This window comes from Filicampus tigris, chromosome 14 (genome assembly GCF_054856515.1).
Source record: "Filicampus tigris isolate MCC_2025a chromosome 14, RoL_Ftig_1.0, whole genome shotgun sequence".
In the NCBI taxonomy this organism is placed as follows: domain Eukaryota; kingdom Metazoa; phylum Chordata; class Actinopteri; order Syngnathiformes; family Syngnathidae; genus Filicampus; species Filicampus tigris.
This window is the reverse complement of record NC_141230.1, coordinates 16,526,585-16,543,627: the sequence shown is the minus strand read 5'-3', so window position 1 is coordinate 16,543,627 and position 17,043 is coordinate 16,526,585. Positions and strand designations below refer to the sequence as shown.

Genomic DNA, 17,043 nt, shown 5'->3' with positions numbered 1-17,043 from the left:
TGGACGTGATACAATTTTCAAACATTTTAAGAACTACATTTGCAACTGAAGATAAAAAAGTGACATGAACACCTACCGTTCAGTCATAAAATGACTGCCTCTTTTTTTCTTAATTTATTTTAAAATACTTTATTTTTCCTTGTGACAAAACGTAAAATTATTGCAAGAAACAAGATACCTAAATCTACCTCGTGTTTTGGTGGGGCGGTACCTAATACCGTAATGAGCCGAAATGGGCTAAAAAAATGTATCGGCGTGAGTCATATAGTCATTACGGTACATGAAGCCTGCGGTGCGGTGACTGTGTGGTCTGACAAAGCCGGTGTTGCATTGGGGGACGCTGCGCCGAACAGGTAAAAAACAATTACACTTTTTTTCCCCCTCACAATTTAAACCATCATCTTAAATTAGACTGCAAATGAAAGTTAAACGGATGCTTATAACATTCAGCAGACTAAACGGGCATGCTCGTGTACTGGAGAGCTGTTTCTGATTCTGATTCTTGCTAGTTGGGGCTGTCTGGTCTCCCTTTTTCGTCAATATTTTTGTCTGATTTAAATCCGAGTTGAGTGAACACAGGAAGCTGAGCTCTAATGGCTGAATTGAGTGCGTGGCTCATTTTGGTTTTATCACGCGTGTTGATACGAAATGAATGGTCGGGCGGGCGAGAATCTCTGCATTGTACCTCTAACTGAGACACGTACTGCGGGAAAGTTGTATAATGCCTTGAATCAATATATCAATGAGATAAGCCTCCACATATACAATTATCCAGTACACAATGGATCTGATGGGGCACATGTGCTGAGTCATTTTGTGCTTGCGTGGCCACACCAAAGACAAAAATGCTGCCTTTATCTGATATAGTGCACATGATTTTATGGGACTTAAAATCTAATGTGGCAGCTCCATTAAAGATTCCTCTTAATGGCTCTTGCAAGATAATGAGATGCAGCATACAGCTCTCCTCCAATTGATGCAGCCTATATTCACGTCTCATTTCCATAAAGGGAATGATTATTGATTTCTCTGTTTGTGCCCACTGGAGCTGCAGTGAATGGAGACACTGTTAATGTCTGATGCCTTCACAATGATGTAGCAATGTATTGAGTCATTGGTAGGGAGGGAGGCAGGCGGGTGGGCTCCGCCTTACTATTTGAGACCGGGCCTATGTGTCTGGAGGACAAGGCTGACCACCTCCATCACTTTTGCCCCCCCCCCCCCCCCGAGATAAAATGTAAAGCACATCATCAGAGTGAAGTGTTTATAGATGTGGCGAATGACCATTAGTTTTGACATAGCATAGCGTGTGACGCACATTACATAAAAATTTTGTGAGGCCGGTTCCCGATTGTGACTTGTGTCAAAAAGTATGTTTTTTTTTTTTTTTTGTTCCCCTCCTGTATTCAAACAACAAGCTTTCAGGCAAGTGTTGAAAGTATAAATGTCAAGGTAATGCCTGGCTGGCTAAGACCTGTGCCTATGAATCACCGCTTGTGTCGTGGGCGCTCGCTGGTGTAGGAGGGTGGACTGTCAGTCAGCCAGCAGAGACAATGAAGCACAAGTGCAGCGTCGTCTTTATTCATCACACCGTGTACTTAATGAGGCAGACCACTTAACGGTGAACAGTGAACCCCAGTTTATCTCAGAAGATTCGTTTCACACCCATCCATCAAAAATCTGTGATCTTGAGACGCCATATGCATTTTTTTAATATACACAAAGAAACAAACTGCAAGAACAAAATGTATACAAAATACTGTATTGCCATATATTGTCAGTGTACATGCATGTCCCTTTGAGAGGAGGGTCTTGGTGTGGTGGTAGTGTGCCGCGTCACAGAGTTTGCGTGTGAGTGAGCAGCTTCTGCATGAGTGAGCACATCCAATAAACGGCTAAAAAAAAATGTCCATCGGTGACTGTTGCTCCCCACCACATTGTTCATAATTGCCTAGAAATGCCACAGAATGGTAGCTACTTTCATCTGACTGAAGTTCCTCAGCTCATCTCAACATAGTTCTTTGGAATCAATATGCCGCAAGATGGTGGCAGGCAGAGCACTTTTGTAAAAGTGAAGCTCCTCAACTCACTTCGACATCGTTCATTAGCACAAGATGATGCCAACACTTTTGTCTAAATGAAGCTCCTCAATTTACAGCTCATTGGCACCAAAGTGACACTTAATATTGCTTTGGCCTTGGCACAAACTTAACACTTTAATCTTAAATGAGAAAAATTGTTCAAATCAGGCTTGATTATTGCATAAGCAGCAAAATCTAGCCATCTCTGGGGGCAGCCATTTTGTCACTTCCGTCGACTGAAAATGACATCACAGTTGCTCAGGGTTCAGATAATGACCAATCAGTGGCTCTGTGATTGGTCGTTACCTGAGCCCTGAACGACTGTGACGTCATTTTCAGTCGACAGAAGTGACAAAATGGCCGCCCCCGGCGATGCCTATAAACCGGTGGATTAACTCTTATTCCACAATGGCAATATTTATTAGAACGCCTTGTTTCACCTATTGGGCCTGCATAGAACATATTCTGGAAAAAAATATGTTTAGGTTGACTCCCTACTTTAAGCGGATAGCGTAAAGGTGTGAAGATTAATAGCCGATAATGTGAAAGCAATTGTCACCATTTGACGAGTATTCAGGGAATGTGTGAACGTGCGCTTCAGATATGGGAATGTCCTTCTTCGTTGGGCTCTGTCTGAAGAGCTCAAGTGAATAAATGCTCTGTCACGCCTCTGATATGGCAATTTTCCAGAAAGGCGGTGTGAAAGGGGCTAGATATTCTGTTAATCTATATATGTAGCTGTGGTTTGTCTATTTACTAGTCCATGTAGTAGTCACACAAGTTCTTACAGAAAGTGAACCAAATCGTAGTTTGCTTGCATGCACAACGAGCCCCCCCTTCTGCCTTTGTTTACAGACTTCTACATGTTCTCTGCTTTGGTTAAGCACACCTTTTGAAAATAAAGCACCAGAGGACACTCAGGCGTGATAGTTTGGGGGGAAAAAAAGGGTGAACCCTAACCCCTTAATCGGATAACTGCTGCCTGTCCTAATTGACTTTGTTACACGTGTGACTACATTGCAGTGATTCTAAGTAGATTAGTGATTGAGACGATTATTCTATTGATGGGAAAACGTAACAAGCCCCTTTTCTTTCGGGGTGTGAATCGCACAGTGGCGCTTGATAAAATAAGATTACATAATGGAAAGTGGAAACAGTCCAAGTCGGAACGTTTTTTTTTTTTTTTGGGGGGGGGGGGATCAACTTTGTAGCTTAGCAACGTGGCGATGAGATCCAGCGAGATGTCAGTTTCTCTCCATTTAGCATATTATCTCTGATCTACTGGTTTGAACTGTTGGTTGGTAAAGTTAGGATCAGAACGGGCAAAAAACAAATATTCCACTGGTAAGGAGGCAAAATGGCTCAGTTGTAAGTTGCAGAAAACCTATTGAAGGATTTCCGTTGTTTGTTTCCATGACTCTGTTCTTTCCTTTCATGGCAACGCGCTCCATTGCAATTGTGTGAATGAAGCAACATCATTTAGATGCACGTTATTCAGCAGACGCTATACTTGTACACTGTGACATATCAAGTATAAGAGCGCTTGTTTGTCAGCACGGGTTGAAGATATACCCGAGGCTTTTTAAACTGTCATGTTCTCTGCGGCTTACTTCGGTTTTCATACAGCTCAAAATGGCTTCCTTGACACATGCAAGCGTGAAGGGAACGCTTCAACATGCAGCCTATCACAGCTATGTGAAAGAGTTTCGTCTTTCTATAGAACCTAGTTCTTTGTTTACGTACGGAAAAACATTTGTAGGCTGGTCATGGAATTGTCATTTGTGCACCTAACAATGTTGCCACTCGGTTCCTCTGTGGATGCTTGAACGGCACAAATCGCATTCAGTGTTTTTTCAGCTGTCGTCTGCTCAAGAGAAATCCTGTCATTCAAGTGACAGTATTTTTTTTCTTCCAAACTCATGATAAAACAACATTCAGATTTTAATTAAACTTTTAAACAGGGCTACAAAATGGCTACAGAAAATCAGTTCAGAGATGCTTGTGAAAGAGAGATTCTTTGCCAGACCTTCCAGCCACATTTTAGTGGCTCCTTTTTTCTTTTTTTCTTGCTACTTTTTAATCTTTCGTAAGTGAAAAGCAGACACATAATGTGTTATGCTTTAGGATCGTGAACTGTTTGCTTCTTTCTCCGTAAATGTCTCTTTCCATCATTCTGATGCAATTTGACCTTGGTTTCAACTTTCATTGATTCAAAGAATCTGATGTTTTGTGGTAAAATCTAATCTGGCTTCATTTTATTGAATGTTGCCAACAGTTTGCACTGCATTTATAAAATCTCTATTTACATCCTTGCAGACTTGATTGTAGATATTGACATTGATATGTCAAACCTTTTCAACAACATTGCTGACGTATATTTATGTTGTGAAGGCATGTTTGTTAACCGAGTATTGCAATTGGCCAATAGTGATTAAAGTATTTTTAGTCCTCCGAAATGCTGAATAAAATAGCTACAGTGGTGCCTTGAAATACATGTTTATGTTCCGTCAACATACTCATACCTCAATATCTCAAATAATCTTTTCCCAGTAAAATGAATGGAAATGCAATTATTCAGTTCCAGCCTCCCCCCAAAATAAGGAAATATTTGTGTTTTTTTTAAATAATGAAAATAGCACTTTAATACTGTACAATATGAAAACATAAAGTATTAACATAATTAAATAGAAATAAAAACTAAATAAATTAAGCAGTGTTTGCCACTTTTTAAAAAAATTTAATTCAATGGAAATTGTTCTGCTAATTCTGTTGTGCGTGCTTGGCCACCTGGGGGCAGTGTTTGGTACACACAAACTGATACACGTGGGAGTGACAATAAACTGCTTGAAGCCTCTTTTTTAAAGGATTTATTCACTCTCTGCCCAGTTACTGCTTATTGTGAAGTGGGTTGAGTCGAGTTCAGTGCCATCATCAGCGTTCGTATATTAGCTTTCTGCTCGCAAATCGTTCGGACGGCTGCTCACATCATAAAATACTCTTCGGTCACTTGTATCTCAAGGCACCACTGTGTAATCAATCCATTTTGTGAAATTGCTTAATAAAGCTAAAAGACTACATTTCAATCACATCTTGCCTGCCTTTATTTTAAATATTTTGTGGTGTTTTATAAAGGCATTTTGCCAACTCTGTCATTGTCCAAATATTTGGCCCAAACTAAATATTCCTCACTAAACAAGAAAGCAGGTAAAGTATTCAAGTGCAGGTAAAATTGCCCCGAAGATCTGCTGAAATGTCACTTTTTCCGGATAGGGGATGGTTGTGAGGAATGGATGATAGATTACTCCAAAAATTAAAGTCACAGTCCCCGCCTGCAGATTGCTGACTGTGTCACACTAGATGCTTTGTAGATTGTGCCGCTCTGAACCTGTTGATCTGTGGGGAGTCACAATGTTTATCTTGAGCGAGTTTGAAGATGAATTATTCACGCTTGGTTTTGAAGTCTTTAAGCATTTTAGGGAGTGATGTGTCCCTCTTTTCACTACGTATCAGTGATGACACCTACATGTGTGCATAACCAAACAGAGAAGAGAAGAGTGGGGGAAAAAAACATCAAAAACCTGTCAGACACAAAGGAGTTTTTTTTTTTTTTTAAACATGGTAATACGGGAATTTTTGAATATCGTTTGGATCTTAGCTCTGTACTTGTCAATGCTTCTTAACAGGTACTATTAGATTCCTAGTTAGTAGTATTTTTAACACATGGAACCCCCTTTTTAGCTATCAGATCCATTACAGCAGGCCTTTATATGTGTGCTTCTTTCTTAAGAAGCTTTAATCTTAGATCATCTGCTCTTGCCAAACCCTAACTTGGTGACACATTACCACATGGAACACATGACACATCATTTTATTTAACATTGATGTGATACTCAGTCAGATTACGGCTTGAATATTTTTCGGAACACGTTGAGTCATTTCTGCGGAGAGTTCACGGCTAAATTTTATGAAAAATCTCGGGCGCACGTCCATATGAAGTGGGATTTCTAAACCTTGAGAACTAGGGTTGTTCCGATCAAGGTTTTATTCTGACGATTCTAATACCGATCATCCATGAGTGATCCTGGCCGATACCAATTCCGATACCGCTCGCATGGATTAGCTGCATATTTTTCAATTTTAGAGCTGCACACTAACAATTACTTTGATAATCGATTACTCAGTCAATTATTTTTGGATTAATTGATGAATCAGATTTAATATTTTTGTGTTAAGTATTGCTCTCGATTTCTCGATAAATTATGTGTTTAAATGTGTGTTTGTGTTTTATGTGTGTTTTAAAGGCTTAACATATTAAATGCCTTAAATGGTTTAAAAACATGCAATAACACTACCTTAACTTTTATATTAATGATGTGTATGGTGTAGATGGAGTCTTGCAGCTTTGAAGTGAATGCGACCTTGTGGGCATTTGACTTCAGAGCACTGCTGTATTTGCGTGACTTGAGTTGATATAAACTTCTGCTTGAGTTGTCTAAAATGTCAATGCGAACAACCACGGTCTCTGGAGTTCCAAAAATATTTCCCAGCAAAATTCCACCACACAAAAATAAGACAATCTCTAAGCAGAGTCATACTGTGTTTAGGCTTAGGTGAGAGTTGGATCTTCCAAACACGTCAAACACATAAAATTCAAAATGAGAACACTGACAAGTGGTTGGAAGATGCCAAAGCACATGTTCGGATGCTCAACCAGCCATCTTGCTGATGTCACTAACTAGGCCACGCCACCATAAAAGCACACAACTCAGGCCCGCAAATTTTGCCAGAATGGATTTCAGTTCATTGCAATGGAAGAAATAGCATCACGGTTGGCAAACACCTATCCAGTCGGTACATAGGATTTAAAACTGATGACGTATCAAGTTTAGCTGACATGTCTTACCTACCGTAACAAAAACCTAAACCTCACTTAACCTTCTTATTTTAATCCAAAAGGTTTCATGAGGTCGCATGTTTCCTTAAACAGCTGACCTTACTTTTCGTGCCAAGTTCATTATTACTGGCTGGCTCGCCACATTGAAGGCCAAACACCCAATCCCTCTGCGTTGGCTCACATCCATTTGATTGGTCTATTACGACAACTTAAAATGCTTATTTAGTGTGAAGTCAGTGTGTTAAGACTTACTTACTTTATACCATTTGGCCCTGCCGCCTACTGTTCAAGCTCTCCTGTGTGCAAACACATGCGCAGCCTTCAACGCATGCACCTCTTGTCAGCAGGCTCTCGCTCTTTTTGATTTGCTCATTGCAGTGTACCGCTGTGTTGGGCCGCATTGTTTCGTGCGCCTTCATCTTGTTTGCAGCGGCGACAGCTGAGACGAGTGAAGGAATCCAGTGGCAGGAGTCCTTTTTCTTTGCTTGCATGGCACAGTCTTGGAAATACAAGGCTAAGATCAGTCTAGTTATTGTCTGTAAATTGCACGTGTTGGTCTGGTGGAGCAGTAGCCTCTGCCAGTGTTTGGTTGCCAACAAGACACCGGTGACCTTATTTTAATTGCTAATGTACAAGCGGCTCAGAAGTCGAGCGCTTCATTTGAAATCAAATTTCCTTTATCGACTCTGGGGAAAATAACTAATCAATGGATTGTTCAAAATGGGAATTTGATTGGGATTGGAGAATCACTAGCTGAAGGTTCTGGAATACTGTTTCTGTGCCAGAGTCCTATGAAGAAAAATAATATTGTTCGTAGGAATTTCCATTACATGGCTGTAGCATAAAGGGAAATCAACCCAAACATATTTTTTTTCAAGAATATGTTCCCAGCAGGCCCACTAGTTGAAACACGGCATTCTGATTAATATTGCGTCTGTGCAATATGAATTAAGCAGCAAAATCCACCCGTTTTTACCCATCTCAAGGGGCGGCCATTTTGTCCCTTCTGTCGGCTGAAAACGACATCACAACTGCTCAGGGCTCAGATAACGACGGCTCAGCTTCAGAAAACAGGTCAGCCGTGATTGGTTACCTGAGCCCTGAGCAGTTGTGATGTCATTTTCAGTCGACAGAAATGACAAAATGGCTTCCTCCAGAGATGGCTAAAAACGGGTGGATTAACTCAGAATGCCTTGTTTCAAGTAGTGGCCTTGCATGGAACATATTCTTGAAATAAAGATGTTTGGGTTGACTTCCACTTTAAGATTCCATAGCTGAAATTGCGTTGTTCTTCCTACTTGAGATGTAATAAACATGGCCTCTGCAGGTTGAAAACAAGTAGTAAACTCCATTCTGTGTCAGTTGTCATCAGAATCCGCTGAAGAGTGTCAGCATCCGGTGTGACATGCACAATACTTGTTGGACAGCGACATTGCATTCAACACAACAGGGTGGGAGCATCGCAGATTTCCCTTGCACACAAGTGCTGTTCTGCCACTGTTATGCCTCTCATATTACTTCTGAAGATGAAATATTGGCGGCGTGACTTTGGCCTGCGACATTCTGTTTCTGCGACCCAGAAAAGAAAAAAGCAGGCCGTGTATAAGGTGTTTCTTCGCTTATCTGTTGGATCGTGGTTGGTTACTCCCCAGTGAAGTCACCACCCTGTGTTGAGGTTTTGACTGTCTTGTTTTTTCTGATGATTGGTACGTACGTAGGGAATTGGAACAATGGTTGACGAAGGTGGGAGGGATGTGCAATGTCATCACACAAATATGATTTCTTTTTTCAAATTATTTTTGTGGTATTTTCATCATATCTTGGAATCATCATCCATGAGAACTTATTCCTTTTGATATGAACATTTTCTGAATCAGGTAATGCCATTATTAGTTGCCATGGAGACTGACTGAGTTAGGGTGTTGCTATGGAAACTGAGAGGCTGCTCATCACCACGCACAGCAGGCTTCACCACTCCCTCGAGCAAACCGGCATTGCACAAGTACACAAGACATCAGCACACAATAAACATTGATACATATGTTGCTAAAATGTGTGTTTTGAACAGGATATTTGTGTTGTTGTTGTTTTTTTAAAACATCAATAAACAGAGTGATCAAATATCCATTATAGTGAGATCTGTATTGGCTTGAGAGTGGGGGTTGGTGCGATGATTCATCGGTCAACCTTAATGGATTCATAGCCTCTTACACCCTGAGGAATAGGAATGCATTATTTTCCATTCGAATGAAAATACCAACATTAAATGGAGGGAAACAAGTTGGCCTGTGCCATTCATTCACTTGCAGAGTTCTCACACAGTTAAATGAATGTGGAGGAGGATAATTCCTTGAAAATCTAAGATGAGTAGAAATTTCTAAATCACATGGGCCAACCAATTAGCGCTCCTGCTTTCTCCCAAAGGAGATCATTACCAATCAGCATAGTCTTGAAAGGTCAATTAGTTGCACGTCTAGCAGGATTCTGTCATAATTTGGTTTGATTTGTTTTACCAGGGAATGCATGGCTGCTCGTAAAAACTTTTCATGGAGTTTTGGACAGAGACACAGTACTGGATATCGTCGCTGTCCTGTGAAAAACACGTATGTCCATTTTTTTTTCATTTTTCTTATCTTTACGTGAATGGTTTGCCGGGTTACAGACATTGCATTAACGTGACAATTAAAAAACATTCCAAAATTGTACATCAGCGGTTTTCACATGACAGTGACGATATACCGTATTTTCCGGACTATAATCCGCAACTTTTTTTCCTATGTTTTGAAACCATGCGGCTTATATAAAGGCGCGGCTATTCTGTGGCTTTTTCTTCCACCGCTAGGGGCACTCTAACCAGAATTACGATACAATACAATACAATTGCCATTAACAGGATGTGACTGCAGTTGGAGGAGTTCAACAGGCGAGGGCGCTATTGCACTAGGTTATGCATTAGGTAGTATGTGGAAGTAGAAAAGGTTGACCTTAACTGACAAACTGGAGTGGCAGCGGGCAGTGAAATGACTGTTTATTTTCTCTTGGATCTGTTCCGATGTAATCAGCAAAGTTGCTGCCGTATTAAAGGCACTGTTAGGAAAGAATCTGTTCAGGTATATACATGTAAATTTAAAGTTCAAAATCGTTCTGTAAATGCAGTAAATATCTAATTTTTCAACATGGATAGGTGCGGCTAAAACATAGTTTTCTCATCCTATTTTTAAAAACAGAGTGGGTGCGGCTTATATAAAGGTGTGGGTTTATAGGCCAGAAAATACAGTACTCCTTCCATGTTTATTCTGTATTAGCAGACATCACGAATGCGTCATGAAATCTCTGGCCCACCATGCAGTGTGTGACTGTTTACACTATGGTAAACCTTTAGAAAATACTTTTAGTTTTGTAACGTGGTCACTTCATCTAATTCATTTGTTTATTTACACACACGTTGTCAATTTTATGTATAGAATGTGGCGTACAAATGAAAATAGTTCAAATGAAAATAGTTGTGATGTACCGGGCAATTGAGGTTTTTCTTTTCTTTTTATTTCTCAACCCCAACCAATTAAAAGAAAAAAAACATAAGATCTGTAACCTGCCAAATTCAACTGAACAGGTAACACATCTGTTCAGGAAACATTGATTAATGGGAAAGGCTTCATCGCAAAACCGTCTTCTCTTGAACCACAATAGGTCTACGACTTAATTAATTGCGCTGACATTATGATGGACAATTTTAATCAGTAAAACCTTATTAATCATTCATGAAAATGACTTTTGGCTGAAAGTCAATTTTCCAGAAGCCGTGTAATAGTAATTGGAGCAACCGGACCGAATTCAGTACTCCCTCAGGAAATAGTTAATGTTTTACTGCGGTGCGAAAAAAAAAAACACACAAGAGGATGATGGTCTGCTGATGCATGATATGCACATAACAATTTTGATCCGGTTCTCAAAGGGGCACAAGAGGTTGTGGTTTGGTGCTCATTTTTACTTAATCTGGCTCCTCAGAAAGATCAGCCAGAAATTTGAGCAACCCAGGAATGGGGTTCAAATAATTTAGCTGTTTTTATAGATTTAGTAATGATGAATAATGGATTCCAATACACACAAGCACTGAATACAATTTGCACTGAGTCCCATATGGCATCGTCTGTGTTTGCATGCGTGCCACACAAAACATACACTTTGGATTACATTCAAGTGTTTGCTGATGGGTGGTTTCAGTGCTTCAATATACAGTACATATTCATAGATCAGTGTAGGGTGATAATATAGTACGCATGCTCTCAGGCAGGACATGACAAGGACAACAACGGTTCACTTTTCGTTTCCGTTTATATGAGCTGACATTTCAATTACCACAGTTTGTAGTAGGATAGCCGCCTATTGTAAGAATAGGTGTGTGCCTTGTGACCTTTCATGTAAATAAGATGTTACATCACAAACTGCTAAGAAACCTGGGCGAGGAGCAAAACAAAAAAAATTAATTCGGGTGATCGCCACCCATAAATATCGATGAATATCACGTTTATTTTGAAAAATACATTTTATGAGGCTACTGTATGTGCAAAAAGGAAATTGATGTTATGTATAAAAAAATGCATTTCTTTTATCAACATTGAGTTAATACTAACAACGGTGCTTATTTAGGTCGCTACTATCACCCTAAATTCTCGAATGTCATGACATCATTGCTATTCGTCCATGACATGACTTGGCGTTGCATTTGATCTTTTTACAGATAAACACAATTATTGTACAATATTTGAGGACATATAGATCCTTTAACTGGTAAAAGTAACTTGCGCCTCCCAATGACAACTATGCATTTTTTTCAAGCAGATAAAAGTGCAGCGCATCAGCATTCACTTGCAGTGCTGCAAAGTTCAGTTTGTCCTCCAAAGTACACCAGTCAATTGCAAGTCTGGTACAAAACCTTTACAAAAACAGATACCTGGCTGTTTTTTGAACTATTAAAGACCGGATACAAGTTTGCATTTCATGCTTTTAAGGCAAAAGTACTCTTCGGTCAGCTTTTTTAAGACGAATTTGTCTGGATGTATAAAGAGGTCTGACCTTCAAGGCTGTATGAGTTGTTCTTTTTTTTACTTCAAGCTTGAAAAATGTCCAAATATACTCCTTCCTGATTTCTCATACACTGTATATAGGAATATTTGCATGTCAATCACACTGGAGGAATTTTCGACTACTCTCTGCCAAATTGTTGTCATGTCCGCCAGTCATACTACAGCATCTCAGTTCAATAAATCCAGTCTTTGACTTGTCCCCTCTAAAACCTAAATTTTTTTAAAAAAATCATTCATTCAGATGTGAACGTTGAGGTATGTTTCAGGTTGTTAAGCCAAACTGATGGCCGACCGTGTGCCTGAAGGATTTCGTGTTGCACACAGGGCCGAATATATGTAATCAATTAGAAAGCGTCTTTGCGAGACATTAAAAGTGGTCAAATGATTCTAAATATTTAAGTGTGATGAATACTGCTGCATAAAAAAAAAAATAAATAAAAAAAAAAAAAACAAGACGGGGCAAATATTTCATTGCACTGTGTATGTGTGTTGTTCTATACTATCGGGAACCATTAGACCAACATCAGTTTGTTTCCGCTCTGACGTTAGTTGATAGAGGCAGAAAATTAGCTACCACCGTCGTTCTTTTGAGATCTAACTACTTTTACTGTCGTAACGTTTTCATTGTATTTAGAAAAAAACAATTTCTTATTTTCTTTTTTTGTTGACTACGCGCTCTGTTGTTAAAAGTAGATTGCTTCAATGAAAAACACGACTTCAAAACAATACATTTTAGACCTGTAATTGCAATTCCAGGATACCGTGAAACTGTGTTATTTTTTACTGAACGTTATCATACAGTCAGAATCTGATTGTCATATCGATCTTACTGATAATTGAATGTCGAGCCACTCACTCAAGTGGGTAACATCGCTTAGGACGCATCTCTGTCACACAATCTAGTGAACATGCTTAATAATCTTTGTCTGGACACATGCAGTTTGTTACTGTCTAGCAGTGTGTGGTGCTATCAATGTTTTCCAATCTTACAGTAGTGGCAGAACCGCGCCTCACCAGACAGCATGACTGCTTTTGTCATGCCCTTAACAAGCATTTCAAAGTTTGTGTGTGTGTCTGTGTACGTGTGACAAGACAGCAGCAGGAAAGTGGATCTGTATTTGACTTGTCATGCTAACAACCACGAACAGCACGCCGACAATCACAAACCCACAATTTTGCGACCCCAACTAGCTCTCTTTGGAGTTGACTGATTACTACTTTCTCCCCTCAGCTTCCACCTCATCCTCCCTCCATCTGTCCCGCAGATTTGCAGGTGCTAGCTTTGTGTGTGTTTGTGCGCGTGTGCGCGTGCTCGTGTATTAAGAGACACCACCTGCCACTGCATTCCCAAAGGACTAAGAGGCAAATCTGTCTCTCTGCCTTTCTACCCTCACAACTGCTCTTACCCTTTATCCACTGTCACTTTTCCAAGACTCGGACGTAAGCTTTCCCCTGAGTCACGGACCATATCAAAGTCAGCCAGGTGAGTCTCTGCCTCCGTTTCTTTTTAGCCGCCTTGTAGTCTTGTACTCATTGTTCCTCTCTGCATCAGTATGTGCTGCTGTAAAGTTGCTGCGTCACTGTGCTGCTAAAAGGCACTGTTAGCTTCACTATATGACCAGTAGCCGCAGAAGCAGTTACCTTGCTTTAATGGCGGACCACAGCGCTGTTGTAGCTGTACCGGAAAAAGTGTACATTTACTCCACGATTGCCATTTCTTGTGCTGTCAGATTTCACACTGAGCGTGAATGTTTTTTTTTTTGTCTATATGTGTCCTGCGATTGGCTGGCAACCAGTCAAGGGTGCACCTTGTCTCTCACCCAGTCAGCTGGGATAGGCTCCAATTCATCCTAATGAAAGTAAGCGGTATTCAATAGAAAATGGGTAGATGGAGGGATGTGAAATGACTCTTGCGGGGTCATCCTTACAGCACACTGATGTCTGCATCTGAGTGGATGCAAGAACACTAAAAGTGTCTGTTGTTACAAACTGATTTGGATTAAGGCAAAAATACCTAAAGAGGAAGTCAACCCAGACATATTTTTTTCAAGAATATGTTCGATGCAAGCCCACTAGTGGAAAAATGGCATTCTGATAAATATTGCGTTGGTGGAATAAGAGTTAATCCACCCGTTTTTAACCATCTCTGGGGGCGTCCATTTTGTCACCTCTGTCGACTGAAAATGACATCACAACTGCTCAGGGCTCAGGTAACGACCAATCATGGCTGACATGTTTTCTGAAGCTGAGCCATGATTGGTCGTTATTCTACTAGAACAAACAAACAACCCTATTATTGAGCAATGTCTTTCTCCAATGTCTAGATTGGACTAGATTAAAAAATCAAAAGTCCAAACAAAAACAAATATTCAAATAAACTATTATAACCGTGTTGTAATGTAGACATTACAAATCACACATTTTGAGTTGCATACATTAATCAGACTATGTACCATGCCATTACACTGTATCTCATCAACTTGAGTCTTGCATTTTCTCAGTACAACATAAAGGGACTGCTGCATAATGTAATGGAAGCATTTGTTTAATAGAAATAGTAATATTTACTGTACACACTTTTAAGACCTGATTTAAGATCCTAACAGTCGGTGGGCGCTAAATATCTAATTTACTCTAACAGATTGCTCAATAAATTTGGGGAAGCTAACAAACGGGATGCAACGTTGATAGCATTTTTTGTCACATTGTATGGCATGACTCCTTCTTGTGACTGGCTCCAAGATTGCATTGCTCAACAGATGCGTTACGATCATTTTTGTTTCTGACATTTCAAAAATGTAAACACAAACAGAGACATACTCGCTCTGTGGTGCCGGTTTGCATTTGCCTTTCAGACGCTGTATTAAAAGACGTCAAATCAGGCTCAGGTTTGATAACATCACATCATGCGTGCTAATACATTTTGAATACCATTCTGTCATTATCATTATAAGAGGTCTGTCCAGGAATCTTAAATGCACCTTGGCTCAGCTGTTTTCTTGAAGTTTCATACCTACTTTTTTTTCCCCCCATCAAACTCCATAAACATAAACTTTATATAGTCGGCATGGCTGCAAAGTGTGAATGATAAGCATCCATTAAAGTGGTTTGATGTTGTGTTTGCGCAGGATTTCTAAAGCTCCTTTACGCAGCTCTTCATTATAATGAACAAACTAATGCACAAGTGTTTCTTTTATGGTGTGTGGATAGAGCCTGAGGGCACTGGAAGCTTTAGAGTATCGGATATTTTTTAATGAGACAAACTAGTTGCTTCCACACATGAAACCATATGTCGTGGCTTACACCGTGCTTAATTTTTGCGGGAGGCGGAACAGGTTAATGACGAGGGAGATTAGGCTATGTTGTCCTTGCCCGAAAGAAATTCTGACTCGATTGAGGGTATGTGTACATGACATTGTAAAAAGGGAAACTTCTCCTTTTTTTTTTTTTTTACATTTTTTTTTTTTTAGGTTTCCGTTTTATGAAAGGCTTTATGTAAAGATGATAACACCGCCAACAAAACAAACCCCATTCACACAGACCTACCAAAAAGGCCAGGCCATATGACATTCACTAGACAACTGTTTGTCCTTCGGGGTCTTTGTAAAGGCTATATAATCGTTGTCGACGTTAATGTAGGTTTAAAATTGGACTTATTCAAGTGTTGCCTCTGCGCTTGCTTTGAAAAACATACAACATTTTTTTTTTTTCTCAGGGTCAAAAACGTTGTCAGCGGACAAAACAATTCCATGTAAATAGGCCCTGGATTTGAATGAACATGTAAAACAACAGCATTAAATAAAGTTCCTTGTCAACTACATTTTGTTTTGATGAGTCAACTCATCGAGATTCCATTTCCTACAAGAGGTTTGGTTTTGTACAACTATAGTTTTATAAAACATATTGCTTCACGAATCAATCATGTACATGTCCTGTTAGTTCCCCCCTTGAAGCATAAACAAACACACGTGCACGCCCCCCCGCACGCACGCACGCACACACACCACATGCACACAAACAAGCACTCGCACTGTACGCTGGTGATCGCACTAAAACTGACAGGTGGCTGCTGGATGCCGAGTCCCATGAGATGAACAAAGTGCTTTGATTGTGTGCATAGTTGTTTGTGTGCGTGTTGGCAAACCTTCGCACATGAAAATGATGACAACAAAGATGCTTGATAATTAAAAAAAAAAAACACTGTTTGCAGTATTTCGAGACACTTGTAAGTAATGAAGCTCATGTCTTTCTTGTATATTTGGAATCCCTATGTCAATATTGACGTAAACCTCAATATTAATGACTGCATATTCCAAATTGTAATTTGTTCATTATGGCATCAATTTCATAGAATTATTTGTTTGGTCTAACCAATTTGTCTGCTAATGTTCATACCGGCCAGACCAGGGCAGTGATGCAGTTCAATTACTGCATCAAGTCATGCTATGTTCTAAAGATTTGTTGATTTGCACATTGACTCAGTGTTGTTTGTGTGTGTTTGCCTCACAGCAGATTTAATGATTCAAGGATTACATTCAGACATTTAGCACAGGGCAGCATTACGGAAAACAATGCAGATAAAAACAGGCCTGTGCTGTTTATGCATTGTTTAGAGCCGGGTGAAACTTCCAAACATGACAAAATTAAAATGACAAAACATTTAGTTGAAGTACAGCCTTGTCAGAAAATGCACATTTTTGTATGGAGGCAGCTGAAGTATCCCGCAGTGTCCTTGGAAATGTCTGAATTGAAATTAATTATATTTAAAGCACTTCAAATAGATTTTGAGATGAATGCAGTGAAATTACTTGGCAGTGTTACTCTGAGATTACTGCTTCGCTTTGGCATGGCTGCATCGTCCTTTATTTGCCTCTCTCCTACAGAACTCCTACATTCTCATTTGTTTTAGTGGTGTAAGGACAAAAGTCATACATTGTCATTCAGTAAGAGGAAACTGTTGTGGTGCTGCTGAGTCATAGTT

At 39.8% G+C, this 17,043-nt stretch overlaps 1 protein-coding gene across 6 annotated transcripts in view; it reads left to right on the top strand.

The window, feature by feature from the left end:
• The first annotated feature begins 280 nt into the window (after window positions 1–280).
• Window positions 281–17,043, top strand: part of map2 (microtubule-associated protein 2) — a 50,097-nt gene continuing 33,334 nt past the window's right edge. For 5 of the 6 annotated variants that reach the window (XM_086052575.1, XM_086052574.1, XM_086052572.1 and 2 more), the window contains exon 1: window positions 281–353. The gene's annotated coding sequence lies outside the window, so the exon portion shown is untranslated. Of the gene's footprint in view, window positions 354–9,491; window positions 9,579–17,043 lie in introns of all 6 variants that reach the window. The other variant, XM_086052570.1, reaches the window with a different exon arrangement.